The following is a 20,543-nucleotide window of genomic DNA, read 5'->3' as shown; positions in this document are numbered from 1 at the left end:
CGTGTTACACACGATCCGTAGTACATTTGCGCTATCTTCCTGTTGTGAGCCTAATTCCGTCGCTCAATTATCTGTGCTAATATTTGGTTTTTTAGGCAATTAGGTCATAGGTCAGTAACTGTTTGTTTACAATTTTAAAATAAACAAGAAATATCTTTAAAAAAGATAAACGGCGTTCATAGTTCAATGAATGAGATCAATGATAGCGAATGTCTTTTTCTGTGCAGTTCTTAGCTGCATCACACGCAGTAAGGGATGTTACGCGGAGTTTTCGCGGCTTATTTTACATTATTACATATTGCTGGTCATGAACCTTTAATACAAAACAGAAAACCAAAAGAAGAATGGAAGTTAAACTAAAACATATGAGTCAACCGGCATCGCGCGAAGTATCCGTATTTATAAGCGCGTTCTTCGAACAAACCTGTTTTAGTGGTTTGCCGGACATTGCTATATGATTCGATTATAAACAGTTTCGAGAATCATCGCGCTCATGCTTAATACAATAGTCAATATGGTGGAATAATTATTGTTAAATTAATCTAAAATAAAATTTATCATTGTATTGTTGAAAACACATTAATAATCTATTATTGACATATCTTAATTATATTGCTGAATATCTTCATTTAACATTTCTATTCTAAAGAAAATTCCAGGTCACCTAGTTCACGGATAGAGTCTTTATTATATAACAATTATTTTACTGGCTGCGAACTCCGGTGATGAACTGTATATAAACTCTGACTTTCACACACTGGCCGCGAATTGACCCAAACCTCGCGGGTTGAAATGTAATGCATTAAAGTGAGGCCTCGCTTCTACTGCTCTTTATACTTTTACATGTTAACATGTTGACATGAATATGGAAGTAAGTACTAAACATGAGAACATAGCCTTTTGTATAAACGGTTTTTCGCTGGTAATTCTCTAAAAATTAAGGTGCACGCACAAACTGTATTTATGTCGAGAATTGATTGTAAAACTGTTCTATCTATTGAGCCTTTTCATTAGAGATAAAATTGTTTCATGCAGTATCACAGTGTTACAAAGACGCGGATATGTTTCCAATGTTTTGGTGTTATACTCAAATCAGCCAATGGAATAAATGAAGTGTATTCATTCGTACCTAGCCGCCGGAAATTTTATTTGAATATTATTGGACACTTACAAAGGTCAGGTCAGGTGAAAAGCTGTCTTAATACAGCACGCCGAAAAAATACCACAGATGATGATAGAACTGCAACTTGATATTTTACAGTTTTGTGAAAACTGCTGCATTATGTAATTTTATATATTTTGTTAGCAATTTGTGAACTGCATATTACTTTTAAATTATCACTTTTTTCCTCAACAATTTAACTTAAAATTAATTGAAATGCATATGAACATAACTATCGCAATACCATGAAACTACTGAATGTATATTCAAGAATTGCAGGGACAGGGAGCCATAGAAAATAAATCGTTTAAGTAATAAAAAAATAATTTTATGGTTTCTTGCATTATATTACTACAATTCTTCCACTTTCAATTCAGATGCATACATTTACAGCAGTTAGAATCTTACATTATCCTTTCTTGCTAATTTAATCATAGTTTTTCATACATTCAATAATTTTTCTGGTCCATATCGAGACATTCCATGAAAATTGCTTTTACATTTGACCTTAGAGTTGGACTGCCTGGCAGGGACACCTAAATGATCTTACTTCATTATATTATAAAATATCAATAATTATTGTTTTAGTATAGTCATGGCTAAAATTAGATAAAATCCCTGTAACTGTTTGCAAACTTAAATTGAGTTAGTCAAGTAAGTTTTATATATCTCTCACAAATATTGCACACTTAGGAGTCAATTTTTAACATAAATATGGAGGGATATGTAAAGCTTTTTAAGGTAGCGCACATGTAATTGGCACCTTTCTAAATATAATCTAATGTATTATTTTCTTAATCAGCATCATTTCACTGAACTACATGCAAATTTTTAGGTAGGCTTTCCATGCTTTAAAAAGAAATATACTGATTTTTTCAAAACCACCCCCACACTCGGCTTTTGTCCAGTTTATTTACACCACTGTGGTACATATATATGAAAGTTCCATAATTCATCCAGATTTCCAAATATGGGCATGCAGTTGGTGTACAGATGCAGTAAAGGTGTTTAGAGTTTGAACAAGATTAAATAAGTATTCTTTTACAGACATTTATTTTTTATAACTTGTTATACATGTATATGGAAGAGCACCATGAAATGTAAGTGGTTTCAGCCAAGTACATGTAGAAATTGGGTTGGTTAAAAACAAAGTGTCATAAAATTCAAAATAGTATCATTTAAGTCATATTTTAAACTTAGTTTTTATAGATACACTATATACAGCAAAAATACCAAGAAATAGACAGATGTACCATTTATTTTTGAAATAAAAATGCAACATGCATGATTCGTATTTTCAGCAGTAAATCACACAATTTAGCCATAACGTCGTTTTAATTTTAAAAATTGAAGATGTGATGATGATGACAAATTATTCATATGGTAAAAACGGCCGGTTAAAACCAGGGGCGGTCGATTGGTGCTAAGCCTGGTTTGGGGTTATTACAGAAAGTAGAGAATTGTTAAAATAATTTGTAGTAATCTTACAGAATTTTAAGCCTTTCTGTCTTCACATGTAACAGAAAAGGCATTCATTGTTTAAACATTAAAATATATCACCCGATGTTACATGATGTTTAGATTGGTGCACACAAGTGCCAACATATGTTGTATAAGAAGTGGGTGTTACTATTTACACAACAGTTAGAACGATACGCAATTTATTGCAAGGATGGAAATTACTTTTTGCTTGTTTCCCGAGTGGGCTCCTAGGTATATATATATCAATTTTGAAGCCCACCCACATTTTTAGATGAGCACCAAATAAATGGTACAACATAATAAAAACTAAAAAAAAATAAAAATAATTGAAAATCCAGTACTAGACGTCATAAGTGGACTACCTGCTTTTAAGAAGAAAAAATTCGCCCACTGAGTAAATCGGGTCGTGTGGGGTGTGCATGATGGGTAAATTTCCATCACTGGACCTTTTAGAATTGTTTTATTACAGGAGAGTCTGTTTCAAATTGCACGAATTTGAAAGAAAATCAGAATATACATAATCTTACCAAAAGGTATGTCATAAAAGCCTTACATGTATATGAAAAAAATTCTAATTCATCATGTACATTGCCAAGGTATTTTTATTTTTCAACAAGTTGCAGATCGCAACCTATCAAAGAAGGTCCCAAAGTATTAAGCTCCAATTTTATGGTCTATCACCTTTTTTTCCCAATCAAAAAGGCACATGCGGTAAAATATCAAGGAAAAAAAATCATTGCAACTGTATACATATTCAATGACCTACATTTAATTTTACAAGGCAAACAGTTCATCTTTGTGACAATAGCCGTTTGAGACAGTCGGTCAGTGTCAACCTGACTATAGATGCAAATTAAGGTACCATTCTCTGTTATCGACCTTTTATTATCAGGGGTGGAACAAGTGTGCTAATTGTTGGTTTGGTCAAAGGAAAAGCTGTGTAATTGCTGGCAAGTTGTGGATTGTTGGTTTGGTCAAAGGAAAAGCTGTGTAATTGCTGGCAAGTTGTGGACTTAAGTACAGATTGCATTTTTTTTATGGTGCTACATGTATGTATTGAAATTGTTGTAAGGGTTTGGCAATTTCCTCACCTTACTTTAAGCAACTGTATATACAATACTCAGTGATTTTTTTGGCAAAAATCAACGTTTTTTCCCAAAAATTGACCAAAATTTCCCCAAAAATAGCCACATGTTCCCAATAAACCCAGTGATAATGTCGTAAATAGTGCCAACAGAGTGTGTAGATCTCATGTGTCCCCGAACGACAACTGATCTAAGTATTGGTGTGCGAATTTTGTGCACTTTATGAGATTGACAGCGTTCGACACTAACGGGAGTCCGGGAGTCCGAAACTCCTTAAAATGAGAGTCCAAAACTCCTTAAAATGAGACTCAGACTCCTTGGTTTTTGAGTCAGGGGAGTCCGTGTGGCTCCTTTAAAATCATCTTTGAATTAAAATAAATCAGTTGATTTCCGTATTTGTTTCGCAAGATCAGAATGTCCGAACTTTTGTGGATCCGAAAAATTTGCCACAAATCATTCTGCTTGAACACATGGACAAAAACAAAAGAATCCAAAATTATATATTTTGGCTTCCTGTCACTGTCCGTGCGTGTAGTATAGGGGAACATGCAAACATGAAACGATCGTGGCCATTATTTTCACTGATATTTTTGCTGTAGTAAATTAGCTTCGCCAAACAGTTTTTCATTACTATAAAAATCAACACAATACCCACATTTTTTTACACATTGTACGTTTTATGGCCCCAAGGTTCTGAAGATCGGACCGGCTGTGAATCATTTGAGCGTGAATGACCAGTGTCACTATCAATCGATGATTTCAGTGGTTAATTGCAGTTTGTAGGCATTGTGTACACACCGGTCTTACTGACTTGTGTACTAAGGCGAAAGGAATTGTGGGTAGCACTTCTTTTACAAGTGAAAGCGAAAGTAGGTCAGGTAATCGTGCTTTTGATAATCGCTATCAGTCTTAATAGAGATTCAAAATCACATTTAAACATAATTAAATAACATTTCTTTAAACAACATTCCGTTTTAAACACACAATAAAAAAACGATTTTCTTTCTTATTAACACTTTCATTCCTACGCAGAACTACTTTGGCGGAAGCATAATTCCCCAAACCAGGGGAATGTGATGCGTCTTAGTATAGAGGTGACAATAACGTAGTGATGTCACCATATATGTATAGAATGGTTTGTAGGCATTGTCATACCAACCACACTCATCGGTTCTTACCATGTACACATCCAAGATAAAATAGAGGCAAGTTACTTAAGAGACTGATGATGGCAATAGGGTGTAATCCTCGTGGAAATTGTGCTTTGCAGGCAAAATATTGTCTAAACATGTTTTCATGGTGTAAAACCCTAATGATGAAATTACAATAAAATTAGAATTATATTGCGTTTCCCTTTTTCCACGTTCTTGGAAATATTATAAAGAATATATATAAAGCAATGAGAAATATAGGGTTGTTACACCCTTACGATGTGATTTAGTAACTATGACACTAACAAAACAGAATGCTTCGAGAATGTTTTTAACCCTTAAAATATCGAGGTTATTACAAGCAATCATAATGCATAATAGAAAATAGTATATGTTGAAATCTTACAATTATTAAGTTAATTATTACCTTAAATATTACTGGAATGCGTTAAATATTTTGCAATGTGATATAATAAATATTGAACGGCAATCACTTACAACTTCGATCTTAAAACAAACATACAATAACAATTTAACATTTCATAGATTGGCATGTGTAAATGGCCGTAAATATGATATAAAAAAGTGTCTTAATTGTTGGGCTCCTTGAATTCTGTCCAGACTCCTAAATTTCAAAAGTTAGGAGCCCTTGAACTCCTTATTCAGATTAGTGAGTGTCGAACACTGATGGAAGATGAGTTCCGCTTTGTTTTGCTATGACCTTACCCCTGCGAAATGTTGTTCTGCAGTTCACGAATAATTCCTGAACAGTTCATGAACTGTTCGTGAACTGAGTTCATGAATTGTTCACGAATAGTTCGTGAACAGAAAATGAGCCATGTCTGTGAAAAGTTATTGAAATTTTAGTTCATGAACTGTTCATGAACACTAATGGCATGAAGTGTTCATGAAATATTCTTGAAACCTAATGGCATGAAGTGTTCATGAACTATTCTTGAACCCTTATGGCATGAAGTGTTCATGAACTATTCTTGAACCTGTGTGGCATGAAGTGTTCATGAACTATTCTTGAACCAATATGGCATGAAATGTTCATGAACTATTCATGAACATCAATGGCATGAAGTGTTCTTGAACAGTTCATGAACAACACAATTCTTGAAAAATTCTCCAGGGTTTTGCTGTTCACGAACAGTTCATGAACATTTTCCTTCTATTTTTCAATGGCTCATTTTCTGTTCATGAACTGTAAGTGAATAGTTCATGAACCATAGTTCTTCAAGAGTTCATGAACTGAGGTGGCATGAAGTGTTCATGAACTATTCATGAACAAGAATTTGTCAATTTATGCAAAGGTTATCATAAGTGTTACTAAAGCTCAACAAACAGGTCAGGGTAAGAAGAAACAAGTCTTGTATTAGCACTTAACATATTGATAGCAACATATAACAATAATTTAAATATAACACTAATAACTGAGATACAAGTGGTTTGATAATACTCTTTAAATTTCATAATAAAACTTTGCACTATATGTTCATGAATAATTCATGTATTGAAAAGATTATGAATAGTCTCATTTTCAGTTCAAGAATCATTTACTAATCAATGGTTTCCCTGAAATGGTTACACTTACAGTGCCAAAGAACTTGAAATGGAACCAATGGCTGATCAGTTCAGCCGGTAATTTATTAAAGACTTACATTTTCAAATATAACATAAACCATGTGCCTTCCGTTTCAACTTCCTGTGCACACAATATTCTTTCTTTGTAAAAACAGCAATGCAATGTGCATTGAGTTCTTGATATCATCTTAAACTGTTCTTGAAATAAGATGTCCTTAAAACGTTCTTAAACTTGTCTTTTAAGTCTTCCAAGAACAATGACAGATCCTTTTAAGAACATATTGGATTCATAAAAAGTCCATCATACATTCAAAAACATTGTGTAGACCTGTTTAAGAACATCAGAAGGAAACATGTTGTTCAAAAAAGTTCTTAAAGTGTTCTTAGAATAGTTTAAGAATAATTCAAGAACAGGAAAGGTCCTTAAAAAGTTATTGAAGTGTTCCTGAAGGCAGTTCTTGAACAGTTCTTGTACAAATGTTCTTAAAATTCTCTAGAACAGGTCAAGAACTCTAACTTACAGTGGTGAAAGTACTATGCATATTCATACTAACTTCACAGGTTTCACAAATCTACAAGATTTGTATGCTAAACATTTCAATATTACTTTCAAAAATATGTATGAAACATCTAGCACAAAGGAATTCATGAATTATTCATGATGGATCCTTAAAGTCTGTCTCAGAAAAGTCATTAGAAATACGTGTGCATGAAATGTTCATCACTAAGTATTTATGGTTAGATGAAGAACTGTTCATGAACTTTGAAATGTTCAACAATAATTCATAAACAGTTCATGAACATGTCTTAAGAACAGTTCATGTCCAAAAGTTCATGAACCAAGCTCAGGAACTTTTTCAGAACCGTTCATGAACAGTTCTTGATTGGCTTGAAGTGTTCATGAAATCATGAACAACATTTCGCCGGGGTTGTATGATAATTTTAGAAATACATGTACAAATGTTAGGGCTGTCACGATTAACCAGTATATCGGTATATCGCGGTGCATGTCGTGAAAAAAATCGCACCGCGGTACGGCGTTGCCGCACCGGTTTTTTTTAAATATTATTATATTACATGTAGCACAGATATAAATACATTACATAATTATTTTGATATAGATATCGTTTTGAAAAATGTAGAAGCGATTCAAAAGGACTAAATAAATAATCCGTTAATATCCAGGTCAAGCAAGCGCTTCCACTTGTAGATGTTTAACTTTCACGTTTAAAATACGGCGATGTATGGGTCCGTACCTTTTTTGGAATTAGTGACAGATTTCCTTTGCAAATAAGTTCATAATTATCCAAAAGATGTTTATTCTATTTCTTATTTTCTTTCTTTAGTATATTGATCGTTCAAAGCATGGAACTTCGGAATCATGTTATCTTAAGATTCTGAATAAGTCAAGGAAGAGTCAGATCGCTACGGATTTTCAATACCGGGCCCGCTGACTCCGCATTTTGAACATGCCCTTGAAGCGTTCGATTTACACAGATCGTAGTCACAGCTATTGTAAACAACATGGCGGACATTTTAGAAAAAGACGCAAACAATAACAATGACTACTTCTATCAAGTTTATTACAGTTTCTTTTACAGTTTCTAGTCATACTATGATACCAGTGTTTTCTTATTATTGAGTTTAATAAAGTTTGTAAAACTTGTTATTCTGCTGTTTTCTTCACAGATACATATTCTGTAAAATATCGCGGTACGTACCGCGATACAGTGTTGCCGTACCACAATATACCGCGATACCCTCACGGTGTATTGTGACAGCCCTAACAAATGTACACTTATGCTTGATGTTTACAGAAGAAGACCAAGTATGTTTAAATTTTAACAAAAATTATTGAATGAGACCAGAAAATCTATACTGATTCTTCTTGCTAATTTCTGTATTAAAGCATTTAAACTTGGAGCCAAAAATATATAGAGAATATTTTTTCCCCACAATTGAAATTTTGTGTATGAAATCCTAACTGCATAATTTTTTCTTAATCAATAACAGATTTTGAAAATCCACTTAACTTTATTAAAAAATAATATAGTGCCTTTTCTTACATACATTGTATTACATTCTCACTACAATCATATATTGGTAAAAATGCATAAACAAATTTTTGTTATTTTGATGCATGTGTATTTATTGTTTAGTTTGACTATGAGCTGTAAATGCGTGAGTCGTAAATAAACTGATCTGTTCTGTTCCATGTTAGAATATGCTATAATTGACAGATCACATCTGGGTTTACTTAGCACAAACAACATTCAAACAAGTGCATGTCTATGTATAGAATCCTTTGTCCTAATGGAGCATTATGTTCAAACAGGAATGTGTATGCACTGGGGTTGGCATGTTTACAATGTTCAATCGATCTTATGAAATATATGTCATTTATTAGGTCTTTCTTTATTGTTATTAAGCATAACAGTATTACATCTGCTAACCCGGTATTAACATTTGGTAATTTAGATAATCAGATATCTTGTAGATGGTGTAATATTTACATGCAATATTGGAACTCAATATTTGCATTTATCCACAAAGGTTACAACTATAAATATAAAGATAGGTTTTAAAAAATGTTTGAAATTGATCTTGACATGAATTCTTTAGCAATATTTTCCTTATTGTCATTCAATTTAAACGTCATTAAAATTCATTTTCATAACTGTCACCAACATCTTCATTACAAAATATTCTTGCAATGAACTGTGTATTGATAATATTAATTGAAATGCCTTTCTCTTTCAAAATAATAAAGCAATGAAGTTGTGCATGTGTGATTTGTAACATCCTACGCAAAAAAGTTCAAGAGTAATGCCCCTTTTTCAACTCAGTTAAAATAGAATTGCCTTTAAAAAAAATGGAATCAAATTTCATTAAGAATGTTAAAGATTTTGAAAGCACAAACTTGGTTCACTTAATACTGATAGAAATCTTTTTGTTGTTGTTAATTTGTTAACAAGATTACATTTATCTATTAATAATCTAGAAATGAAACAGGATTATATATCAGGTATTTGAAATTAAGTGTATACACATGCAGAACGTTTCATATTACAGATTAAATTTTGTTAGCAATTTGAAGATTTAAGATATAAAACATGAGGGACTAAGTTTGGCAGACAGTGAGTCAAATGTTTGCTGGTATTTATTTCAAGCAACCAGGATTCTCAATTGTTGTTTAAGTGGGTACTCGAGGACCGATCCATTGTCTGATATAATCAGGCATTTTACTTTAAGAAGTATGTATCTGACATGGGAATGGTCAGCTGATACATCAGTTTCCCATTCAAACCTTGATAAATCTTGACATGGAATATCAGTAGGATGAGGACACTTGATGGGGTCGTCATGACAGGATCTGAGAGATGTCTTAGTAGATGTTTGTGTTCACTGATGATAGAAACACTGAAACAGGCATGCTTGCATCCTGGACAGGTTATTAGAAATGTTCTTAGAGGGTTTTTAATTGACATGTGTCTGTAAATGGTGAATTGAACATCAATACATACTCCTGATTGCTGAATTTCTTAATTTCCTGAATCCTTAATACTAAAGATTTCAAGCAAATATTTAGTCTTATGGATTCAGAATCTGTAAACAGATGAGCTGAAGTCATATCCGTATAGCAGATGTCTTTCTTAGATAATGCGCAAATATTTATGTTGGCTTATTTACATAAAGGATAGGAAAACAGTGTTATGTTCAATTTACAATATTATATCTATTTTCACTGAGACACTCTAATCAAAAGGGGCACATGAATGTATGAAACCATACAATTTTGAAAAAAGTTTTTTTGTCTCTTGGAGCTTGAGTTAGAGGGTGCGCACTTTGAATGGTGTCTTCGCAAAATTTGTTGTTTTTATGCCCCCGGATCGAAAGATGGGGGGCATATTGTTTTTGGCCTGTCTGTCTGTCATTGTAATATGTGTGTGTCCCAAAACTTTAACTTCGTTAAAGTTTGGTTATAACTTTTTGAATATTGAAGATAGCAGCTTGATATTTGGCATGCATGTGTACATGTATCTCATAAAGCTGCACATTTTGAGTGGTGAAAGGTCAAGGTCATCCTTCAAGGTCAAAAGTAAAAATAAAAATCCAAGGGAAGTACCGGTAATAAGCTTTGAAAGGGAGATAACTTCTAAACCTGCCATATGATATATTGAAATTTTATTTCAAAGCGGGGCAATAGGGGGCATTGTGTTTCTGACAAATACATCTCTTGTTTATTTGTGTAATTATTGCAATGTTCTCTTCCATGTATCTTTAATCTGTATGGTACCTACAACACTGAATTACTTTTGCAGGTTTTTTTTTAGCCATTTAGGGAAAAGGAGTCTGGTTTAATTGAGATTTGTTTATCGATAAAATGGCAAATTTGGGATTTTTTCATCGACAAAATGGCCCCAATTGAGATTTTTTTATCAACAAATACTGACACATCAGGCCTTTTCCTGACAATTGTGGGTACAAATCATATTAAGTATGTACATGTAAATTAAGTATATAACTATATGTTTATGAAATAAAATTTAGATACATGTATCATTAGACACTTCTTTGTAAAAATAAATAAATATATATTAGTTTTTTTGGAAATTGGGATTTTTGTTTCTACAATTTCGGTTTGGGTCCGTTTAATACTTTGGGATCGGATCTGTTTTACGGCCTTTTTTTACAGAGCAAAAAAAACCTGTTTAACAATATGCAAGGTGTCCTTATCTAACATAATGTTATTAAATTAGCTTTGCAAACACACAGGGTCATTATCTTGTAAGCTCTCAGCTAATACTCAAACTATGTGGATCTTTGAAATATGCAAGGTGTTAAATCTATTTTCTGATGCTAAGTTTGTAGCCTATCCATTGCATGTTACAATACAGTTCACTTGAACAGACAATAAATGTGTACCATCCATGATTTATGTGAAAACAGAGGCAATGTTTGGGGTTGTGCTTGATTTGATGTTCCTGAAATTTATAGCCATTTAATTACCGCTCTATTTCCCTCTGGCATGGCATCTGGCTCTACCAGTGGCAGGTTTTCATTTTGATAGGTTTTATCTGTTATAATCTTCACATGTTGTAAATCCTCCCAGGAAAAAAGTATGCATAAAACTGTGAATTTCATGTGTTTGGAGTTTAACTGGATAAAAAATGTGATAATTGTTTCCAAGAAACTTGAGCCTATTTAAATGTATGTTTTTTTGCAATAATGTATTCATGCTGGCATTAAGGTAATGAGCGTCCCTCTCTGCATATTTATATTCCTTTTGAATAAAGTAGAATATATATTCTCTGTGTTTGCTTGTACAATTGTATAGAAACATGAACCCCATGGTGTTTGCTTGTTATGTGAGTGTCTTGCTTTGAACTATCAACCTCAATTAATTTGCTTACTTCTTAGCATGTTTCTGCTCTATTCTACCTGATCATGTTCTCTTCGTTATGCTGTTTCTTCTTTAGAATCTCTTTGTTTGTTTCCATTACTTCAGAGACATTGTATTCCCCCAGTTTATTTGAATAAACATCGATTACATGCTACATAATAGTATACAGGAATTGCTCTCATGGTGGCTTAGACTCTGTGATCTGCATGGTGGGCATATTGATCAGGTATTGCTTGCCATGGAACCATAAACATGTCAGCAATATTTAGTGGTTGGCATGGAAGTTATCATATCTGATGTCAAATGAAATATTTGAATCCTCTTTTATGGTTCAAATGTTTGTTTTGAAAATGTTACAGAAAGGTAAAGAGAAAAGCGGACTTGTCCACAAGAGTTTTTCTTTGAATAATCTTGAAATGTTTGATGATGTTTGTTTAAGAAAGACTGGCTCTTAGCCTTATGCTCCTTGTTAAGTCAGTTAATCTTTAAGTGCTGATCAAGAAATTATCTGTGAATTACCTGTTTGCATGCAATTGTCAGAGTATTGTCTTGACACTAAAAGCAAAATAAATGTAAGGTAGATAAGCAAGTAATACAAGTGAATTTCTCTTGGTACAATAAATGCAATGTGTACTGGCGCAGTGAAATTCTTGCCAAAGAATTGAAATTCTTGCCAAAGAATTGCAAATTGCAATTCTTTGGCAAGAATTTCACTGCTCCTGCATTTCCTCATTATTGGCAATTATGCATTTACTGCAATTGTGTTTCTTTGGCAATAATTTCTCTGTTCTGGCAATACTTAATTCTTGTCAATAAATTAACTAATATTGCATTACTTTGGCAGTAAATTCACTGCTTTTGATTTGCTTTGATAATAAATCCACTGCTATTGCATTGCTTTGATAATAAATCCACTTCTGTTGTATTCCATTGGCTCTAACAGCACTACTTTTGATTTATTTATGCAAGTAATGTACATCTTGAGCATTTATTTGGCAATAAAATGCATTTCTCATGAATCAACATAGCTTTTGCAATTTATTCAATAATACATCTATAAAAAGTTGCTCTTGATGTTGCAAAGAGACCGAACATGCATCATGAATACAATTATTAGTTCAGGATTCCGCCTCACATGCAGTTGTGCAAAGCATTGTGTGTTTTCTTGAAAAAATATGACCCCCTGAACACTTCATTCAACACTAATAAATCATTTACTTGGCCTTATAAATGGCAGGGTAAGTCCCTAGGGAGCTTGTTAATTGCCTGGCCTTATTAGGAGGAACATTTTGCAATTATCAATAATACTCGATTGATGACAAAACCAGCAGTGTTTGCAAAATACTTGTTAATGGAGATGTTTCATTGATTTCTGCATATGAATAGACTTGACAAAGCTGAATACAAATACAACAGACAGGCATTGGACAAAGGGTATTCAGTTTTCAGATCATGATGAAATTAGATTTATTAAAAATGAGAAAACTGACAAAACATGATAATGCAAACTTTTGGTGGTTTTATTAGCAAATTAATATTATTATGTGGTTGCTATTATTGTTGCTAAGATTCAAACAACGCTGAAACATTTCTTTGCCTCATGCAACAAATATTTTAGAAGCTATGATTTAAACTGAGTTTGAGAATTCATGAGATCTTTAATGCTCAGTGCTCTACAGGCCGCTGAATACGATATATATGAAAGTTGCACTCTGGGAATATGGGGCTTTATGTTTGTGCAAAAAGTGTTGGCCCTCTTAAGCCTGTGCAGTCCACACAGGCTAATCACGAAATTAACTTTCGTTTTTTATGAATATTTTTTATTTAAATTTATTAAGGAAGTCTCTTTTTTAATTTTTTTATTTTAATGGCGGAAAGTGTTGTCCCTGCACAGGCTTATCTGCAGTTTATGCACATGTATTACGCCCAGTTTTCTCAGAACAATGCTAAGTTTGACACATGATTGGGACATGGGCATGGAATACTAATTGTATGGCCTTATTAAAAATGGCAGTTAGCATGCTAATCACACAACTTTACAGACTCAAGGACTAGCTCTTTCAGCGCTGGATGCTCATTTTAGGAATTCAGCAGACAACATTTTAGCAGACGACAAATTTCCCAGCATGCAAAGGGTTAAGGAAGGTGTGTCCATTCCTGGCATTTGATTGGATCCTCCAGACTAGCTGAGTTGGACTGACACATATCTCTTTGGCTGGCATTTGGTCAATTATTTACTGATTTCCCTGAGGAATAATTAAATTTGTTGGCAGGAAACAATCCCCTTATCTGGTAATGGCAGCTGCATGCTTGGTAGATAGTCAATGTTCCCTCATTATCTAATAATCGTTGATGCTGTTTAGTAGGTGGTTTGTGCAGTTAGGGCACTGATTAAAATTATATAAATAGTAACTCAGGCCTAAGTTATTTCATTAATACTGGTCAAGACAATTTAGCATGGGCATTTTTGTGTATCATTTATTCATGTCTTGTGTATAATAACAGTGGCCATTGTCTACTTTATAAATGATGGAAGGTAATTTATGGGTTTTGGTACAGTTTTTTAGCCGGATTTTTTTCGAAAAAATCTCGGCTTATAGATTGATGTTGTCGGGCGGGCGGGCGGGCGGGCGGGGTGGCGGCGTGCTCGAAAATGTTAAAGTTCTTATTTCATGGTATAACTTTGGTATGCTTGGACCTAGAGTCTTCAAACTTGACATGAAGGTTGGCCAGGATTAACAGATGACCACTGGTCATTTCAAGGTCATTCATTTGAAGGTCAAGGTCACTGTGACCTTCAATAAAAAAAATGTTAAAGTTGTTATAACTTTGGTATGCTTGGACCTAGAGTCTTGAAACTTGACATGAAGGTTGGCCATAACTAGTTAGTAACCACTGGTCATTTCAAGGTCATTCATTTGAAGGTCAAGGTCACTGTGACCTTGAATGTAAAAATGTTAAAGTTCTTATTTCATGGTATAACTTTGGTATGCTTGGACCTAGAGTCTTCAAACTTGACATGAAGGTTGGCCAGGATTAACAGATGACCACTGGTCATTTCAAGGTCATTTATTTGAAGGTGAAGGTCACTGTGACCTTCAATATAAAAATGTTAAAGTTGTTATAACTTTGGTATGCTTGGACCTAGAGTCTTGAAACTTGACATGAAGGTTGGCCAGAACTAGTAAGTAACCACTGGACATTTCAAGGTCATTCATTTGAAGGTCAAGGTCACTGTGACCTTGAATGTAAAAATGTTAAAGTTGTTATAACTTTGGTATGCTTGGACCTAGAGTCTTGAAACTTGACATGAAGGTTGGCCAGAACTAGTAAGTAACCACTGGACATTTCAAGGTCATTCATTTGAAGGTCAAGGTCACTGTGACCTTGAATGTAAAAATGTTAAAGTTCTTATTTCATGTTATAACTTTGGTATGCTTGTACCTAGAGTCTTCAAACTTGAAATAAAGATTGGCCAGTACTAGAAGATGACCACTGGTCATTTCAATGTCATTAATTTGAAGGTCAAGGTCACTGTGACCTTAAATGTTAAAATGTTAAAATTGTTATAACTTTGGTATGCTTGGACATAGAGTCTTCCAACTTGACATGAAGGTTTGCAAGCACACTTAGATAATGAAATTGATGGAAACTTCAAACAATATGTTACTAATTTGCTAATAAAAAAATTGAGATCAAACTTTCCTAATTGTCAATTCAAGTTCATATTTGTGACCTTAAATGTTATTGTTGTTCATGTATATGCATGCATTCAAAACATAACACAAGGTTTGCTCATGCCTTGAAAAGTACTTACATTTCATTTTGACCTTTGAACAATATTTCAGTAATTTAAGTATTGCATTGACAAAAACACGAAAGGTACTTTCCTGTCATTTAAATAAAAAATCCGGCTTCAATGCGGTCATCTCCGACCGCGGAACTCTTGTTAGCAATAATTTTAGAAATCATGTAAAAGAAATATTGTCAGTGATTTGACCCACTCTGGGTGCAACTCTTGTAGTCGTTGAAAATCAATCTTGGAAATATATCGGCCATAAGCAGATACATATTTATATTAGCCGGTCTCTCTGAGTATTAAATCGGGGTTAATGCATGTGGGTAAAGTATTGTGCCACATTAGCCTGAGCAGTCTGCACAGACTTATCAGGGATTTAAATTTTTCCTTAGTCTGGATTTAAATTTAGAAGAGACTTCCTCTAACTCTTTGCATGCTGGGAAATTTTTTGTCTGCTGAAATGTCGTCTGCTGAATTTCTAAAATAAGCATTTTCTTCGATTTTTTTTCCAAAGAATACTATCAAACAAGCAAACAGTTTGGATCCTGATGAGACGCCACGTTCTGTGGCATCTCATCTGGATCCAAACTGTTTGCAAAGGCCTTTTAAATTCGGTTCCAGCACTGAAAGGGTTAAAAAATTATAAAAGTGTTGTCTCAGATTAGCGGGTGTAGACTAGACTATACTTGACACACAAAGTACGGCTCATATATATACATTCTGCATTAGCTTTGGCATATTTATTGCTCTCTGAACACTATGTAATTCTCCTTATGCAGAATCATGCATATTAAACCACCCTTTTGTTACAAACAATCAGCTTTTGTGGGTTTTTAGACTTCCCATTGAGTAAGAAGAAGTCGACTTAATAACAGCGTGAGTAATGGTCCTAATCCCATATGTTCTTGCGTTGCATTTTTTTCCATTTAGAGTCGACTCATTGTCTATTCAAATGCGTCATTCTGTGTCTGCAAAACGCAGGAAAGTTTGTCTATCTGAGACATGGCCCAGACGTTTTATGTAATCAATGATTTTCAGCATGCAGTTTCCTTATTGACATAGTGCTTTATCATAAAAGCTTCATGTGGGTTATCTTGGAGACACACTTCACATCCTTCCAAATTGCTGATGCAGTAGCCAGTGCTCCGCTCCGTTTGGGATTTGAAAAGTGAAGCACTCTGATTTGTGCAAAGGGCATGTTTTCATTTAAAACATTGTTTGTACAATATATAAAATATGTAATTTATTAAACTCAGTTTCACTGTGAACATTTCCTGCATAATTAGTTCATGAAAAGGGCATATGCTTGGGTAAAACTGGACTGGGTGGGCGATAGGGTGATATATGCGTCCCTACTTTTAGGCCAAGCTGGAGCTCGCTGTACTTGTGACTAGTAAGCACCTATTGAGTATAGAACTATTTATTTATTGCTTTGAAATCCTAAGGCTTATTGTAAAACTATCAAGTCTGTCCTGTTTTTTTGAGGAGTCTATAGAGGAAACAGATGGAACCTATGACCTTCTGATCGCTAGGCAAACATCATTATCCACTATGCTATCATGAACTTTGTAAAAAAAACTTCAGTCTCATTTTCTGTCTTGTATTTTCCATCTCTGATGCTGAGACAGTTGTTTTCTAGATGCATGATAAATGATTGCGTGCAATTGCTCACAGACACTATCTTTGCATGCCATCTAGAAGCCTTTTAAATTGCTTATTGATTCTGAGTTTGGTTTTTGAATGCTTTGCACTTTGTGGATTATCTGTATGAAATCATGTGCGATGAATAATGAAATCAGGTTACAGTTGGTGTTTTCATGATGCTGTGGATGGTTTATCATACATATAATTATTCTATTGTGGGACCTCAGGTAATGAATGCGACATCTGCATGGCTTGTATTTAGATGCTTTTATTTAGTGTTTTCTAATCCACACTCCAATAAAGATCCCCATATCAAACAAAAATATGTTTTTTAAACACCAAATACAAGTTGTATGTTTACATTTTATATGCTGAAGTGAATAATAGTAAAGAAATACAGTCAAAACTGACCGGTCACTTGAGAATAACGGTCAACTGCTTGTGTTATAATTCCAAGTATTTGTGTAGTTTTAATATTTGCTTAAAAGCAGTCTGCTGTGGTCAGGTACTCATCAAATTTCCTGTTGCAAGTATTTCGTTATGAAACATCAAACCATTTAGTAAACTCACTCCACAGAAGAAATTAAATAAATGTAAACTAATCAAAGAAAAAAAAAGACCATGTTTTATTATATGATTCCCTCTCCCAGCACCTACAGAAGGGAAACCCAAAATGATAAATTTTCCTTAACATGTACATGTAGCATTAGGTCTTTTCTGTGCCATTTTGGAAAAAAATGTGATTTCTGGATTGGGATTTTTTTCAGGAAAAGTCCACTAAGTTGGGAAAAACTAATTAAATATTACTCTTTATAAATATTTCAAATAAGAAAAACAATATAATATAAACTATAGTTATATACTTTGTGAGATGTAATTGAAATAAAATTGAGATATAATAATCATAAGAAACATTTAAAATAATTTTTTTTAAATCTGGAAATTGGGAATTTTTTTTTCAAATTTAGAAAGTTTCTTTACGATTTGAGTTTTGAAATAGGTCCATTTAACAGACCCGTAGAAATGCCAGGAAAAGGCCTGAGCACCAATAGTACTTACTGCAAAGCTCTTATATACTACTCCAGTCCTTCCCAAAATTATAATTTATTGCCGGCCATGAGGTCCTATAATCATGCAGCCATTTCCGGCCCAGACTGATTATTTCAGGCCCAAAAAGTAAAAAATGATGACGAAAGACAAAGATGACATTTTTAACAATATTTTAATATTATCAGATTAATTTAATGCCCTGCTTGCTTACGAATTAATCGGATATAACGGGAACCAAAAGTATATGGTATCGTTTCTCTCCCTTTGCGAATCTACTCATATAGTGATGACGTAGTGTGTAATTTGCATTGACGACGCAGCAAAAATCTTCGGATACCGTATATGCACGTACGTCATTCAAGAAATGCAACCAATGAAAAAATGTTTTACATGATTGGATTATTCATAAATAACTCAGTAAATTCCCACTTTTGCCATGAAACTTTTCTGGAAATAGCTTATGGAATTCCAAATTTCGCCATAATTTTATAACCGGACACGAGGTCCGGTAATATTAGAATCATTTCCGGATTTTCCAAATTATTATCGGAAAAATCCGAGGACCAACGGTATTTCGGAAAGACTGCTACTCAAAATTTGCTAAGGATCACTTTTTATTTTCACATTATCTTCAATTTAATTTAATATAAATTGTTATTTTGCAGGTTTTGATATTAGAATGTGTGTTTTTGATTTTATTTTTATGTATTGATTTATCATGATGCGTTACGCTGGCTGAATCTAGCTAGGGGTGAACTTCAAGTTACACATATTTTAAAAAGTGATCCTTAGCAAATTTTGAGTAGTATATTTGCTCAGATGTCTTAATGTCTTAAAAAAATTCAAAACGCTGAAACATATCACCTGATCTCATTTTTTTATTTTTCACCTTGACAAAATTGGGCCTAGTTTTGGACTGAAGACTAATTCAGGTGGTTTAGTTAACCCAAAATGATGTATGTCGTCTAACATCCTTATCCCTTACTTCAAAACTTTGATTCTATGAATATTTTGCAAATTGTGGTCAATTAAAAAAATGATTGTCAGGTTATGAGGCAATTTTGATTGAACACTACATGCTTAAAACTTTTAAGTTCCTTGCGATCTCAGGTGAGCGCTTAAGGACATTTGACCCTCTTGTTAAGGTTGAAGATAAATGGATAAACACTACCTGCTCACAACCTCCCAATTCCATCTAGGACCTTTAAACAGAATCTTGATTTCTCTGATTTTTGCCACGAGATGCACTAAATGGTGTTTTATCTATGTGCAATGACTAATGGAACATCCTAAATGGTGTTTTATCTACATGTATGTGCAATGACTAATGGAACCACCTTGCAGGTAGTGTTAACATGATGATGTGTGTGATTCATGTTGTATATAATTAATCTTTTCTGGGACTTGCTGTAATATTTATGTCACACTTGGTTGGATTGTATTATAAGATGGTTTTAGTTTTCTTTCCAGGGCTTTGTTTTCTTTATTTGGGGAAAGGGCCTGTCCTTACATTTTGGACAAAACATTATCACAAAACTGAGGAAAGGGATTTTGTTCCCAAATTTAAAGCTTAAAATATGGGGAAAATTGCATCATTTTAAAGAAATTCATTTTTGGGAAGGGGCCTTTCTCTTGGGGAAAGCCCTTGTCAAAAAAGTGAGCAAAATCCGGTTATAACCCAGTTTTAAACTGGGTTTAACCCTGCGGTATTGGCACCGAGTTAAAAGCGAGTCTTTTAAACACACTTTTTGCTTACCGACTTGGTTTTATCTGAGTTGAATCTTGGTTTAACTCGCTTAAAGCCAACATAGTGGTTTTTTAACCGTCTTAAGTGGGTTTAAAGTGAGTTTTTTTCAGGCATCTGTGTTTAACTCTGCTGTATTTGCACTGTGCTAAAAGCGGGTTTTTCAGACACGCTTTTAGCTTACCGACTGGGTTTTTTAGCTTACCGACTTGGTTTTTTCTGAGTTAAATCTTGGTTTAACTCGCTTTAAACCAACATAGTGGGTTTTTTAACCATCTTAAGTGGGTTTAAAGTGAGTATGATTTTCTACAAGTTGGTTTTTTGAGGTTTTTTAAACATGCTTAGACCAACTTCTGTCTGTGGAGTTGGTTTTAAGTGGGTAAAAAGTGTGTTTTTTATGTGAGCTATAAGCAGGCTAAACACGGTTTTTAAGTG

The sequence above is a fragment of the Dreissena polymorpha genome, chromosome 10 (genome assembly GCF_020536995.1).
Source record: "Dreissena polymorpha isolate Duluth1 chromosome 10, UMN_Dpol_1.0, whole genome shotgun sequence".
Lineage (NCBI taxonomy): Eukaryota > Metazoa > Mollusca > Bivalvia > Myida > Dreissenidae > Dreissena > Dreissena polymorpha.
This window is presented reverse-complemented; position numbering follows the sequence as displayed.